Source organism: Microtus ochrogaster, unplaced genomic scaffold (genome assembly GCF_000317375.1).
Source record: "Microtus ochrogaster isolate Prairie Vole_2 unplaced genomic scaffold, MicOch1.0 UNK1, whole genome shotgun sequence".
Lineage (NCBI taxonomy): Eukaryota > Metazoa > Chordata > Mammalia > Rodentia > Cricetidae > Microtus > Microtus ochrogaster.
In genome coordinates, this window is record NW_004949099.1 from 8,376,841 (window position 1) to 8,390,032 (window position 13,192).

General features: G+C 42.0%; 1 pseudogene; it reads right to left on the minus strand.

The window, feature by feature from the left end:
• Nucleotides 1-5,839: 5,839 nt before the first annotated feature.
• The window catches only part of LOC101995195, a 79,529-nt pseudogene continuing 72,176 nt past the window's right edge, over nt 5,840-13,192 (minus strand).

Below are 13,192 nucleotides of genomic sequence, written 5' to 3' on the forward strand. Positions count from 1 at the left end.
CAATGTGGGTCTCTGTCTCTGTCTCCTTTCATCTCCTGATGAAGGTTAATATTCAGGAGGATGCCTATATGTTTTTCTTTGGGGACATGGGTTAATTTAATATGTCAAAACTAGTTAATAATGAGCCAGAACCATCAACCAAACAGTTATTATTATTTTAATATTAAACCTCAGAGTGGTTATTCAGGAACTGGCAGGTGGGAGAGAAACTACCAGTAACAAATGGTACCCAATGTGGGGCACGGATCCACAGAAGACCTAAAAAGCCTTTTTTTTTTTTTTTCGTAAAATGATTCTAGACACATGAAAATAGAGTCAGAAACAGCTCTTTGGTGACCACATTTTTTTTTTTTTTCAAATAGGCTCTGTTTGCTGGCAGTAAACAGATGCACAACTCCTTTAAGAGGCAGCTTCCTGGTTCATGTTGGTGGCATAAACAGTTCTTTTGAGAGGTCCTACTATGAAGAACTTGAAAAGGGTTTATAGGCAGCATGCTGCAAAGCTGCTTGATGGCAGTGTGGACCTGCTGCCTCCCTAGAGTTGGTGGTGAGCATGGCTCCCAGTGCTGGCGGTGAACGTACCTGTGCCATGTTTGGAGAGCCAAACATGGCAGAACCAACAGGCAGATCCTTGACTTTGGTCCTAGCCATGCACACTTAGTATTTTAAAAACTCTTCTGGTCAAAACATGATTACATATATGTAATAAAGACAGAATCAGACAAAAAGGCCTCTAAATGGGACACATTGTGTTTAATAAATATGTATGGGTTTGGAAGAGAGATGGTAAAGAATAGACAGAGCCATAGATTAAAAGAGCAATCTAAAAAAAGGGGGAAGTTCCAATGTAATTTTGGGTCTTTCAGCCAGGCTTCGTGGAGCAGAACATCCAACAACCCCATTTAGTTGGAAGAAGTCAGATCCACTATTGTCTCAATTCTATTAGGGCAGTAACAGGTTACATCTTCAGAAAAAGGGAAGATGATTTTTAAAAATGTATGATAAAAAGGGAGAAAATTGTGGGAAATGGTTTTGTTTGTTTCTATCAAAGGTAGTTAGCTCTTCAAGGGCCCATATTTTCTGAATTGTAGCCTTCTCCTTTGTTGCAATTAGCCAATCATGTCTCCAGTGGGATAATGTAGTCACCACTGATATCCCGTGTAAACGACAGAGAACATTTTGTCTGAGAGCCGTAGCTAGCCTGGTTTGGGTTCTGTTGTAGCCTCTCTGCAAAAAGAAATCACCTTGTCAAATGACTTTGTTTATGTGTTCTTTTGTGGGATGCTGAGATTATTTTCCCAACACCTGCAAACAAGAATGAGCAGCTAAGTTTATTTAATCAGTGAAAGGAAGCAGCAGCAGCAGCAAACACCTGCAAACCATTGCAGGTTTTCTTGCTTTTGTTTTGTTTTGCTTTTCAGTTCTTCAACCTCTTTAGCCAAACTCCTGCAGAGAGTTCTTTAGGCTGTAATCCTTAGCAACCTCATGCAAAGTTGCCCCAAATGTTTTTATATATGCTGCTTTGTTTGACAGCTGTGTCACGATCTAAACAACAGCGTATGTAAATAAAGGCTGTTGAACCAGAGCTTTGTATTTGAGACACTGGGAGGATTCAAAGCCTTTTTGTTGTTTTTGGTTTTGGCATGTAACTCTCATCATTCCTGCATGTATATGGATTCCTTTTCCTCTTTCACTGAACTACCTATTAGTTAATTCAGCATGTGCTTATTATATAGGCAGAAGTTTCTGTCCTATAAACCACTCCAAAGTAACCACACAGAAGCTTAATATTAATTATAAATGCTCAGGCAATAGCTCAGGCTTATTACTAGCTAACCCTTACATTTTTAATAAATCCATATTTTTGTCTATGCTTTGCGCCATGACTTAGTATGTTTTTTGTTCATCTTGCTTCTCTCTGCAACTGCTCATTACTCCTTTGATTCTGCCCTTCTTCCTAGCTTTCTCTGTTTGGCTCTTTCCCTAACCTTATTCTGTCCAGCTATTGGTCACTACACTTCTTTATTAAACTGGTCATAGTGAGACGTATTCATATAGTGTAAAGGAATATTCCAAATACTTACTGTGAGGGAATACTGGGTACTTATCCTTATGTCCAGGGCATCATGTTATATGTCTCCTGAGAGCTGGCAATGGGGCTGATGAATGTATAGTCTTCAGCGATTATGAAGAACTAACATTAAACAGATACTTCCTCCATCATACTGGTTGCAAATGTTTTTTATTGTTAGTTCTATAGATACTTAATTTTGAACCTGTATCAGAAGAGGTCATTACCCATTTAGGCAACTAAATATTTGTAAGGGAAACAGACAATAGGAGTTCCTCAAAACAGAACACTGCTAATGAGCCCTTACTTCAATACAGACAGAATTCAGTAAATAACTACGTATTATCACAGAAGTGACAATGAGTCCTGTAGTTTGTCCCTTAATTCATTAGTTATAACATTGCTGATTTTTATACTTTAAAAAATGCTTAATTTCCTCACTTTCATCCCCCTGTTTTCATTTTTATAAAAATCACCAAATATGGAAGAACCAGTGTTGGGTTACCATTCATAGTAGGGTGTATAGGTGTGTGCATGCTTGCATGTGCATGTGTGCACATGTGTGTGCTGGTATCTGTGAAGGCCAGTGATCAACATGTGTCTTTTTCTATCACCCTCTACCTTTGAGACCGGGTATATCACTGGATCAGAGCTAAGGGCTGGGATGGTTGCTTAGTGATAGAGCACCGGCCTCACATGTTCAGTTCTTAGTACTGAGCAAGAAATGGAGCTAACCAATCAGGTAGACCAACTGGTCAGCAAACTCACAGCTCTGCCTATGCCTGCTCTGCCACCTCTAGATTTACAGATGTGTGCCATTGCACCTGGCTCTTACATGAGTGCCAGGGATCTGCATTCAGGTGTTTGTGTTTTCATGACAAGCTCTTTACCCAGTGAGCAATTTCCCGAGGCCCTGGAGTGTTTTTATAGCTGTAACATTTCATTCCATCACACCATCCCCACAATATTAAAGTTCTAAGATATTAGAGGCATTGCTTGGAAAAATGAGTTTGGACTCATCTGTGGCCCAGATGTGCTGTTCCTGACAAAGTCTTCTGTTATTAAAATACTTTACCTATAAGGAAATCCGTGGTCACAATCGGTACAACCAGACCTAGAAAGAACTACTAAAAAGCTAACTCTCAGCAGGCCCCATCCTTATAATCCTGGGCTTCATGTGTCTTTCCTTACAGAAAAATTTTAAATATTTTTATTTTTCATTTCATTCATGTATGTGTGTGCCTATAAGTGTGAGTGTATGCAAATATGTGTATGGGTGCTCAAGGAGGACATTGAATCTCTTGGAGTTGGAGTTACAGGCTGTTGTGACCCAGGAACTGAACTCAGGTCCTTTGGACCATCAGCAAGGTCTCTTAATCACTGAGTTATCTCACCAGCCCCATAGCTCTTTTCTTTACTTTCTGTTCATCATTTTTGTGTGTATGTATATATATATATATATATATATATATACATACACACACACACACAATGTATATAAAATGTATATATATAAAAGCTAACTATAGCAAACAAATTGTTTGTTTGTTTGTTTTCCCCTTCACTGGACTCTGAACTTATTTGTTGAGATTAGTCTGTCTATCAATTTTCTTTCCACGTCTAACATTGGATAGATGCCCAATCAATAGTAAAATTGGATTTATATTTGGCCAGGAACTAGTCAAATAAAGCAAGGCAAGAGTAGTTTGCTCTTTCGGATGCTTTTATTGTCGCTGTGGCAAAATACCTAACAGAAGCAGCTTATGGAAGGAAGGGTTTGTCTCAAATTGCAGTGTGAATTTGGAGAAGGCATGACAGCAGAAGCATGATAAGGCTAGTCACATTATGTCCTTAGTTAGGAAGCGAAAGAAGGTGAATGCCAGTTCTCAGCCTAGGACCCAGCCTTGGGGATGGTAGTACTCTCATTTAGGGTGGATCTTCCCTCCTTAGTTAAGCCTTTCTTGGAATACCCTCACAGACGCATGCAGAGGTGTGTTATCATGGTGATTTTAAATTCGGTCACATTGGCAATGAAAGCTAACTATAGCATTTGTATCAGAAAATCAAACTAAAATAATAACATAAAATTGGTATGGTAAACTGAGAACACAATGGCTCGTATAGTAACCCAGTGAAAAAGGAGCAGTAGCTTGGCCAGGGCTCCGGGTTTCCTATTGCTGGAGATGATGAGGTCTCACTATGTAGCCCAGGCCATCCCTGAAACCCATTATCTTCCCGCCTCAGCTTCCCAGATAATGGGGTTACAAGTGTGGACTGCCATGCTCAGGCTACGATTTCTTTGTGTTTAATTCTATTGACAGGTCCCACACTTGTGGCTTAGGGCCAGGAAATGTGCTTCTTCATTTGATCAAAGGAGGCACCCACCTTCATCAGATGCTGGAAAAACAACCTAAAATGATTACACTCCATGTACTGTCAAGACAATGTGACAGAGCCCATCATAAAAAATGACTCGTCGACCTGAACGGACCCTTTCATCCAAAGACCTTGAGACACTGTACAAATGATAATTATCTCTTCCATCATCCCCTCTGAGGTAAGAATATTTTTCTTCATTCACAACTGAGTCTATATAAAATTATTTCTTCCAGACTCCCCAGTCATAGCTGATATCAGTCACCTCCTGAGATATGTGTCAGCTGGCATGTAAGTCACATTGTAAAACAAGAGGTACTTTAAATCAGGGGAAAGTTATGTTGGGGCTACCCAGAGACTAGAGCATTATGGACTTTTGCGTTTCAAACAGAAGTTCCCTAATGATGAGCGGAAATATACTCGAGGAATTTCAAGACGAAAATCTGTTCGGCTATATGTTACTTTAATTCCATTTTTAATATTTCAATCACCCAAGAGATAAATGGGCTTGAGATGCATTCTGAAGTTAGGTGACCTGGAGCCAACATAAAGAATATCTGCCCAGCCATACATTCTCAGAGGAATAATAATAAAAATCTTAATCTAGGAGAATGTTTCATTTTATTGCCCAAGTCCATGGAAGTTCACCATGTTTGATCAAACTTTTAATATCTGGCCACAACAGGACATCACTCCTGATGATACCCAGCCACATAGTACATGCTTGGAATTTTCATTCCCACCTTCATGCTGCCAGGGAGGGGCCTTGCGTTTTTTTCAGTCTTACACAGTTTTTAAACATTTGTTCACAAATCATTTCAAGTGTCAAAAAAATTATCAGCACAAACTCCCACATATCCGTTAACTGGATTCTCCAATTATTGCCATTTTGCAAATTCATTCCCCATATATAAAAACTTATTCCTATTGGTGACTGAGTTGTGTTCACTGTGGAGCATTACCCATCAGCCCTTTTCTGAGGAAAAGGGTATCGCTATATGTAGCCACACTGCACTTACCTACCAATGGTAATTGAGTATTGATCAATACTTTTATTGAATCTATTGTCTGCATACCAGTTTCATCAGCTGATTCAATATGGATTTTTATTAATTTTTATTTTAGTACAGGATCCAGACCAAAATCATATATCTCATTGTGATTGTCTTCTTTAATTTTGATCAATGCCCCAACCCAGATTTTCTTTATATTTCATAATGACATTTGGAAGAACACTAGCTCATTCTTTTCACAAGGCAAGAACAATAAACTTTATTGATGGTATTCAAGATGGTAGGGTTCCCTAAGCTCCTCCCCTTCTTCTGGGTGTATGGAATGGAAGCTGGGAGACTCAGATGTTCAGCATCAGTAGCTCAGCTGCGACAGGGCCTTGTCAGCAGCCAAGGGCGTCTACGTGCTTGCTAGGCTGAACGGTCCAGAGCTTCTTATCCTTAGAAGCTATGAGGTCTACCACCCTCTTCCCGTAGTCATATTCCTTATCATACCAGAAAATGAGCTTTACAAGGTTGCCATTGAGAGCAATGTCAGCCCCAACGTGAAAGGTGGAAGAATGGATTTTGTTGCTAAAATTTCAGGAGACAACCTGGTCCTCAGTATCACCAGGATACCCTTTACTGGGCCCCTTACACCCGTTTTATCATCTTCTTGATGTCATTATACTTGTCAGCTTTCCCTTCTGGGTGTCATGTCAAATCCATGAAGGATGCACTGAGGATAGGAGCATGGAAGGCCATCCAGTAAACCTCCCATTCAACTCGGGAATTACCTTGTCCACAGCCTTGGCAGAGTCCCTGGATGTTTTGAGTATCCCTGTGGCCATCAGACCATAGCTTCCCAGAGGGGTCATCTGCAGCCTGCTGTGTGGCAGGGATGGCATGTGCTCTGATCATGAGTCTCTCTACAGTGCCAAAGTTATTATGGATGACCTTGGCCAGGGAACCTAAGCAGTTGGTGCTGCAAGAGGCCCTACTGGCAATCTCGTGTGAGGTGTCATACTTCTCACAGTTCACACTCATAGCAAACATGGCGGCAGCAGCAGAAGGAGCAGGGATAATGACCCTTTTTGTTCTACCTTTCAAGCGGGTCCTGACTTCTCCATGGTGGTGGTGATACCAGGAGACGGCACAACATACTCGGCGCCAGCATCACCCCATTTGATGTTGGCCAGATCTCACTCTTGGAAGATGGAGATGGCCTTCCCATTGATAAGGTTGCTGTTCTCAGCCAGGACTATTCTCTGAAACTTAGCATGAGTAGCATACTAGAACACGTAGACTACGTAGTTGAGGTCAACAAATGGCAACACTATCCACATTGGCAGAGTCGAAGGCAGCCCTGGGGACCAGGATCCCCAAATGACCCAATCCTTTACTTCAACTCTCACTTCAAAGCAGTGCCTGGCACACAGGCTTGGCGCCTAGTCAGTCTTCTGTGCAGCCTTCCCACCACCAAACAGTGTGCCAGGTGGAAGAGGACCACATACCAGTCTACATGGCAGCCGCCCCGTCCTTTCTCTTTGTCTTCTAATCACGTTCACTGTAATGATAAGATGGGAAGTAATTGAGCAGTTATTGAAAACCTGCCTTTTACAGAGAAGCAGGCTCTCCCAGTGGATGTCAGGAAGATGCCTGCAAAGAGCTTTGGCCTATCCCTCCCTCCCAAACCTTAGCACCCACCGTAGAGTCACGTGTTCTGCTTTCTTTTTCTTAAGTCAGTGCATTTCCTTTCCTTTCTTTTGCTGTTCTTTCCTTCTCTCCACACTGTGAGATACAATAGCTTGCTTAGTTCCCGCTGAGCTGACGCTGTGGAGTTCCCGATATGCTCTCCATCACTGGAACATTCTACACCCATTTTGAGAAAGTAAACAGTTTAAAGGGTGCGTTGCTGGTCTACTTAAGAAAACCACGAGTGCCTTGTGTTGGCACCCGTTGCTTCTAAGAAATGAGCGAATTGCAAGCAGGTGTTTACTGCAATGTAGTGATCATTTAGAGAACAGAAATTGTTTTCCTTTACCTCCCTCCTCAACTGTCTTTCAACCAGAGATGCTGTAATGGATGCCCAGAGGGAAGTCACTAGCTCAAGGTTAAACAGGTGGAATTTTTGAATTTGAATACAGTTCTCTTGGGGGCTGGAGAGATGGCTCAAAGGTTAAGAGCATTGCCTGCTCTTCCAAAGGTCCTGAGTTCAATTCCCAGCAACCATTTGGTGGCTCACAACCATCTGTAATGGTGTCTGGTGCCCTCTTGCCTGCAGGCACACACACAGACAGAATGTTGTATACATAATAGTAAATAAATAAATATTAAAAAAATACAGTTCTCTTGCTTCCGCTTTAACTGGATCACATTCTGCCAGGCTATATATATATAGGCTGATATATATTGGTGCCTATTTTCCTGCACCCTGGCAGGCAGACTAAACATGTGCTTTGGTAGTAGCAAAGCAACACACACACACACACACACACACACACACACACACACACACACACACGGGTAGTGGTGGGGGTTTGGTAAAGTGCTTGCTATGTAAGAATGAGGACCCGAGTTTGAATCTTTTGCACTTATGTAAAGAAATGCCATACACAGCGGTGTGTTCCTGTAGTCCCAGCATCGACAAGGCAGGACAGGAGAATCCTTGAGACTTATGGGTCAGCAAGCCTAGCTGAATTGTTGAGTTTCATGGACAGTGAGAGATGGAGTCCCAAAGATAAAGTGAGCAGCAACTGAGGAAGACACTCATCATGAACCTCTGGTCTCCACACATGGACATATGCACATATTCATGAACACATGTGGGAATGTGTCTATACAAACACACACATACACAAACACACACATACACAAACACACACAATTAAATATATACTATACAAGAAAATCAGTGATTGGAACTCTCATCTTCTTTTCATTTCTCTTAAGGTTGTTTTTACTCTGAAATACAAGGGAATCATGGGAAGGGCCATCATCAACATCTCTTTAGTCCCCAGAGCCCTTTTAAAATTCTAACTTCAGTTCTGGGTCCTTTAAAAATAATAAAATGGTGTTTCATTTTAAAATATTCTTTTCATTACTTTAGCAAAAACTTCCCTCACAGTGAGCTAATGAGCTTTCCCTGCAAAACATGGCTGGGAGAGAATGTGCTTCAGAAAGACTGCTCTCCGGGTCCTTTGAGTGATTAGATCAGCTCCTGAGAGAAGAGAAGGGACACGATAGTGCACATGACCTGTGCTTCAGGATGCTGTGTGGGGTTTCGGGAGTGACATAGCTTTCTGATTTTTCCTTCTTTATGTTAAGTCAGCTAAGGATTGCATTTTCACTTTATGTGCTGAGGAAGGACTCTTCTCAGTACTTAATAGGTAACTGTGTTGAGGTTGCTTTCCATATTTCTCAATCACCACTACCATCTCCCCTTCCTCCTCCTCTTCTTCATCTTCTTTGACAGGGTTTCTTACTTGGCAGAGCAGGCTGGCCTTAAATTCACAAAAATCTGCCTGCTTCTGCCTTCCAAGTGTTTGAATTAAAGTCATGTGCCTCTACTACCCAACACCATGGTTTCCAAGTGTTTGAATTAAAGTCACGTGCCTCCACTACCTCCTGTATGCCAGGCAGGCAAGTCATTTTACTCACCCAGTTACATCCCCAGCCTCATATGTCTCTTTTATATCTGTGATTTGCTGTTCCTAAATGTAACTGACTTCATTTAAATTATATATATACTCAATGTTGCTTGCCTCAAAAAAAAAAATCACGAGATCTGAAGTCACCTTATTTTGCTTATATAAACAGATGGACAATTGTTGTCTAGTCAGGGGTGAGATTGTTCTGTCTGATGACCAAACATGCCAACTGGTGACAACAGCCATGCTTATCATTGATGGAGCGGTTGCTATTCGTAGGCATGTCAGAAGGCCTTTCATTCTCACTTAATCCTGACCTCAAACCTCAGTGCCAATCGCTGGGAGACTCTGCTTTAGTAGAAGAAGATAGTGAGCCTGGGAAAGATTACAGATGGGCCACGGCTCAGGACCACATTCCACCTGACTCTACGTGCTAAGTATTGTTCTGGCTAGAGCTTGCCTGCAGATGTCAGGGGGTGTTTTAGAAGGGCCTGGTAGCACTCAGGAAACCAGGGAAGGAGCTATTACAGAGGTCTAGGTACGTGGCCACAGAGCCAGGTCTAGAATTTCAAAGGTGAAAACAGGTACATGGATTGAGTTGGGAGGGTCTGAGGGTTAAGGGTTTAGGGACATAGAGTATCCCGAGGTCCAACCCTGTTGTAACAAGGCAGGTGGTGTTGGAAAAGTTACAGAAGTTAAGATCTTTCAAAACCTTTATTGTGAGGTTGGAGAGATGGCTTAGTGGGTAAGAGCACTTGCTGCTCTTGCAGAGGACCGAGGTTCTGTTCCCAGCACCCACATCGGCTACTCATAACCACCTGTAAATCCAATTCCAGAGGGTCTGACACCATCTTCAGGACTTTGGGGACTCTTGCATGCATGTGGTACGCAGATTTACGCCCATGATCACACACACACACACACACACACACACACACACACACACACACACACACACACATATAGATAGAAATACATATTTTTATTTTTTTAAAAAACTTTTGTTCTGACTCCTCAATAGAAAACAGTAAATGAAAATGAGAATAAGATAGAAAAGATGAAATGTTTGAAAGGAAATCGTTTTGTCATTTTGGGGAAATATAACAAGGCTACACAATGATTCCCTTTCCTACACTAAGGCTTCTTTAATAAGGAAAAGCAGTCTACAGTTCACGTATCAGCTTCTGGAGTGTTTGAAGGTGATTAACTGCAGTTTGCTCTTTGGAGTAGTTTAAATCCTCCCTCTGGAAAGCTTGCCAAGCTCATCATTCTCCTTTAGAAAGGGGACATGATAAACTCTGGCCGAGCAGGGTCCTGCATAATGAAGCTTACCCAATTAGAGACTATCGGACAGGCTCAGAGAACCCACATCTTCTTCATCAACAGAAGCACCAGAAGAAATGCTTATTTTAGTTATGCATATATATCAATGAGTATATTTGCACATATGTGCTTAAGTGCCCATGGAACTGGAGTGGCGGGTGTTCTGAGAAGCCCAACATGGGCCCTGGAAATCGCAAGCACTCTTCAGCTCTGAACCATCCCTTCAGTCCCTAGAACCACTTTTTCTTATCCCTGGGTCTTTCTTCCTCTTACACTTTAGCTGGCATTAAGAGTGTTTTAGAGATGCCTATCTTTGTTACTTTGCCTTCTATCAAATAGACTTATACAAACAGGAAATAAAGGCCAGCAGAGTGGTGTGAATGAAAATGGCTCATATATCTGCATGCTTAGTCCCTAGCTGGTGAACTACTGCTGAAGGAGAAACATAAACACCAACCCAGCCACATATCCTTTGATCTACATTGGTGTCCTGCCTGTAAGATACGCTAGTGCATTGTGTAGCACAAAGATCAAGGGAATAACCAATGAATATCTGATTTGTCTTAAGACCCACTCCATGATTTGGAATCCATATCCAACATCCCTTGAGTGACCAAAACCCAGAGACTAGGTAGCCCAGGGACCTAGGGAAAAAACAAATAACTACTGATCTTTAAAAAAAAAAAAAGTAGTAATAAACTTACTCCTAAGGACATTCTGCTATATTAAAGATTAGTGTTTTGCTCAGTCATCATCAGAGGAGCTTCTTCCTGCGGCAAATGGGGACAAATACAGAGACACACACAGCCAGACATTATGCAGAGAGTAAGAGACTTTGGACTGCTCAGACCTAAATGGGATGTCTCCATCAAATTCCTCCCCTCAGGGAGCAGAGAACCCCTTGAAAGAGAAAGTGTAAGGACCAGAGAGGATGAAGGACACCAAGAAAACAAGGGCCTCTGAACAAATACGATCAACACACACACGAACTCACAGAGACTGAGGCAGCATGCACGGGGCCTGCACGGGTCTGTACCAGTTGGGGTCCTAGAACTGAAAAGGGAAGTGAACACATGGCCCATCCCTAATCCAGAAGCGATCTCCGGTTGATAACCTCTTGCAAATGAAAATCATATCTTTTCTTATCCTTTATTTTTACCTTGCAAGTTCTTTGGGTATATATTACGGCTTCCAGTTTAAGTGTTTTTATGGGATCCTGGGTGTGCAAATGAATGTATCTCTATTTCTTGTGCCTTGGGTTCTTTTCCTTCTGTTTGTATATTTTGGCCAATTCCAACACATTAGTTTTTGTTTTATCTAATTTTATTTTATTATTATCCTATAGAAGTCTGTTTGCTTTCTGATGAGAGACAAAAATAAGGATGGATCTATATGGGAGGTGAGGGGGGAGGAACTCGGAGGAGTAGTGGGAGGAGAAACCATAATCAGGAAACATCATGTGAGAAAAAAATAAAATTTTCAATGAAAGGAAGAAAATAAAAAGAATAGTAGCGAAGACAGGCAGATTTATGACATGCCTTGCCTGAGATACACGAAGGATGAAGGATGCAGGCATGGGGCTGTCCCCTCCGACGTTTGCTGAATTTTTTCCCAGGGCAGGTTTCTACACTTATGACCGTTAGTCCTCCCAGCCAGCAGGTGCAGGGAGAATACCAGCTTCAGGTGAGCGTGGCTGACTCCCTGCTAACCATCTTGACTGTTCATCCCACAAACAACTCAGAGGACTCACTGAGTTTCTCACCTCCTCCCTTTCCTGATACTACCATCAGCAAACCTAGACTTGCTATTTCCTTCCTCCCTTGTTTGCTCGTTCGGTCATTAGATCCCATTTGTTTAATTGTCTGTCTCTCTGGGTTCATTTTCTATCACTGCTATAAAGAGAAAACACCCCATCTCTGCTTCTTTTTCTCTGCTTCTGGAGTCACATGGCCCTTCTTCCTCTTCACGAGTCCCATCTCTCTCTTCTGGCTTGTATGTCATTTGGGATGCTCATCCAGGCACACCAGGACAACTTCCTTCTCTCAGTAATTCTAGCCCAAGGCAGGAACACACCTATAGGATACAGATAGCCTTCCTTCTGCTCTCTACTTTCCTGTGCTTGACTTTTGTAGACCCCGCATGTCTAACTGTCCCTGGATTATTTTATTCCACACAGTGTTCTTTAGATTTATTCACATTTCACACAGGACACGATTTCCTGCCTACCTCTTTTTTTTTTTTTTAAATAGCACCTGACTATCTGGTTTAAGCCAGTCTTGAGCTCCTAGGTTCAAACCTCCCCTACCCCCATCTCAGTCTTTTGAGTTTCTAGGTCTAGATGTATGTGGCCAGCAAGTCATTCTGCTTAACTTTTTACTTACTTGCTTACTTTATTTATTTATTTACGTTCATGTCATAGCATGAGTGTGGAGGTCAGAGAACAACCTGTAGGAGGTGGTTCTCTCCTTTCACCCATGTGCTCTAGGGATCAAACAAAGACTGGCAGATGGCAGCAAGCACCTTTCCTGCTGAACCAGCGTGCTAACACATACTCTGTCCTTTAAAGACCAGACTCCATTTCAGTGTTCATGCATGTTACATCTTTTTTTTAAATTTATTTATTTATTAAGGATTTCTGCCTCCTCCCCGCCACCACCTCCCATTTTCCTCCCCCTCCTCCAATCAAGTTCCTCTCCCTCATCAGCTTGAAGAGCAATCAGGGTTCCCTGACCTGTGGGAAGTCCAAGGACCGCCCACCTCCATCCAGGTTTAGTAAGTTGAGCA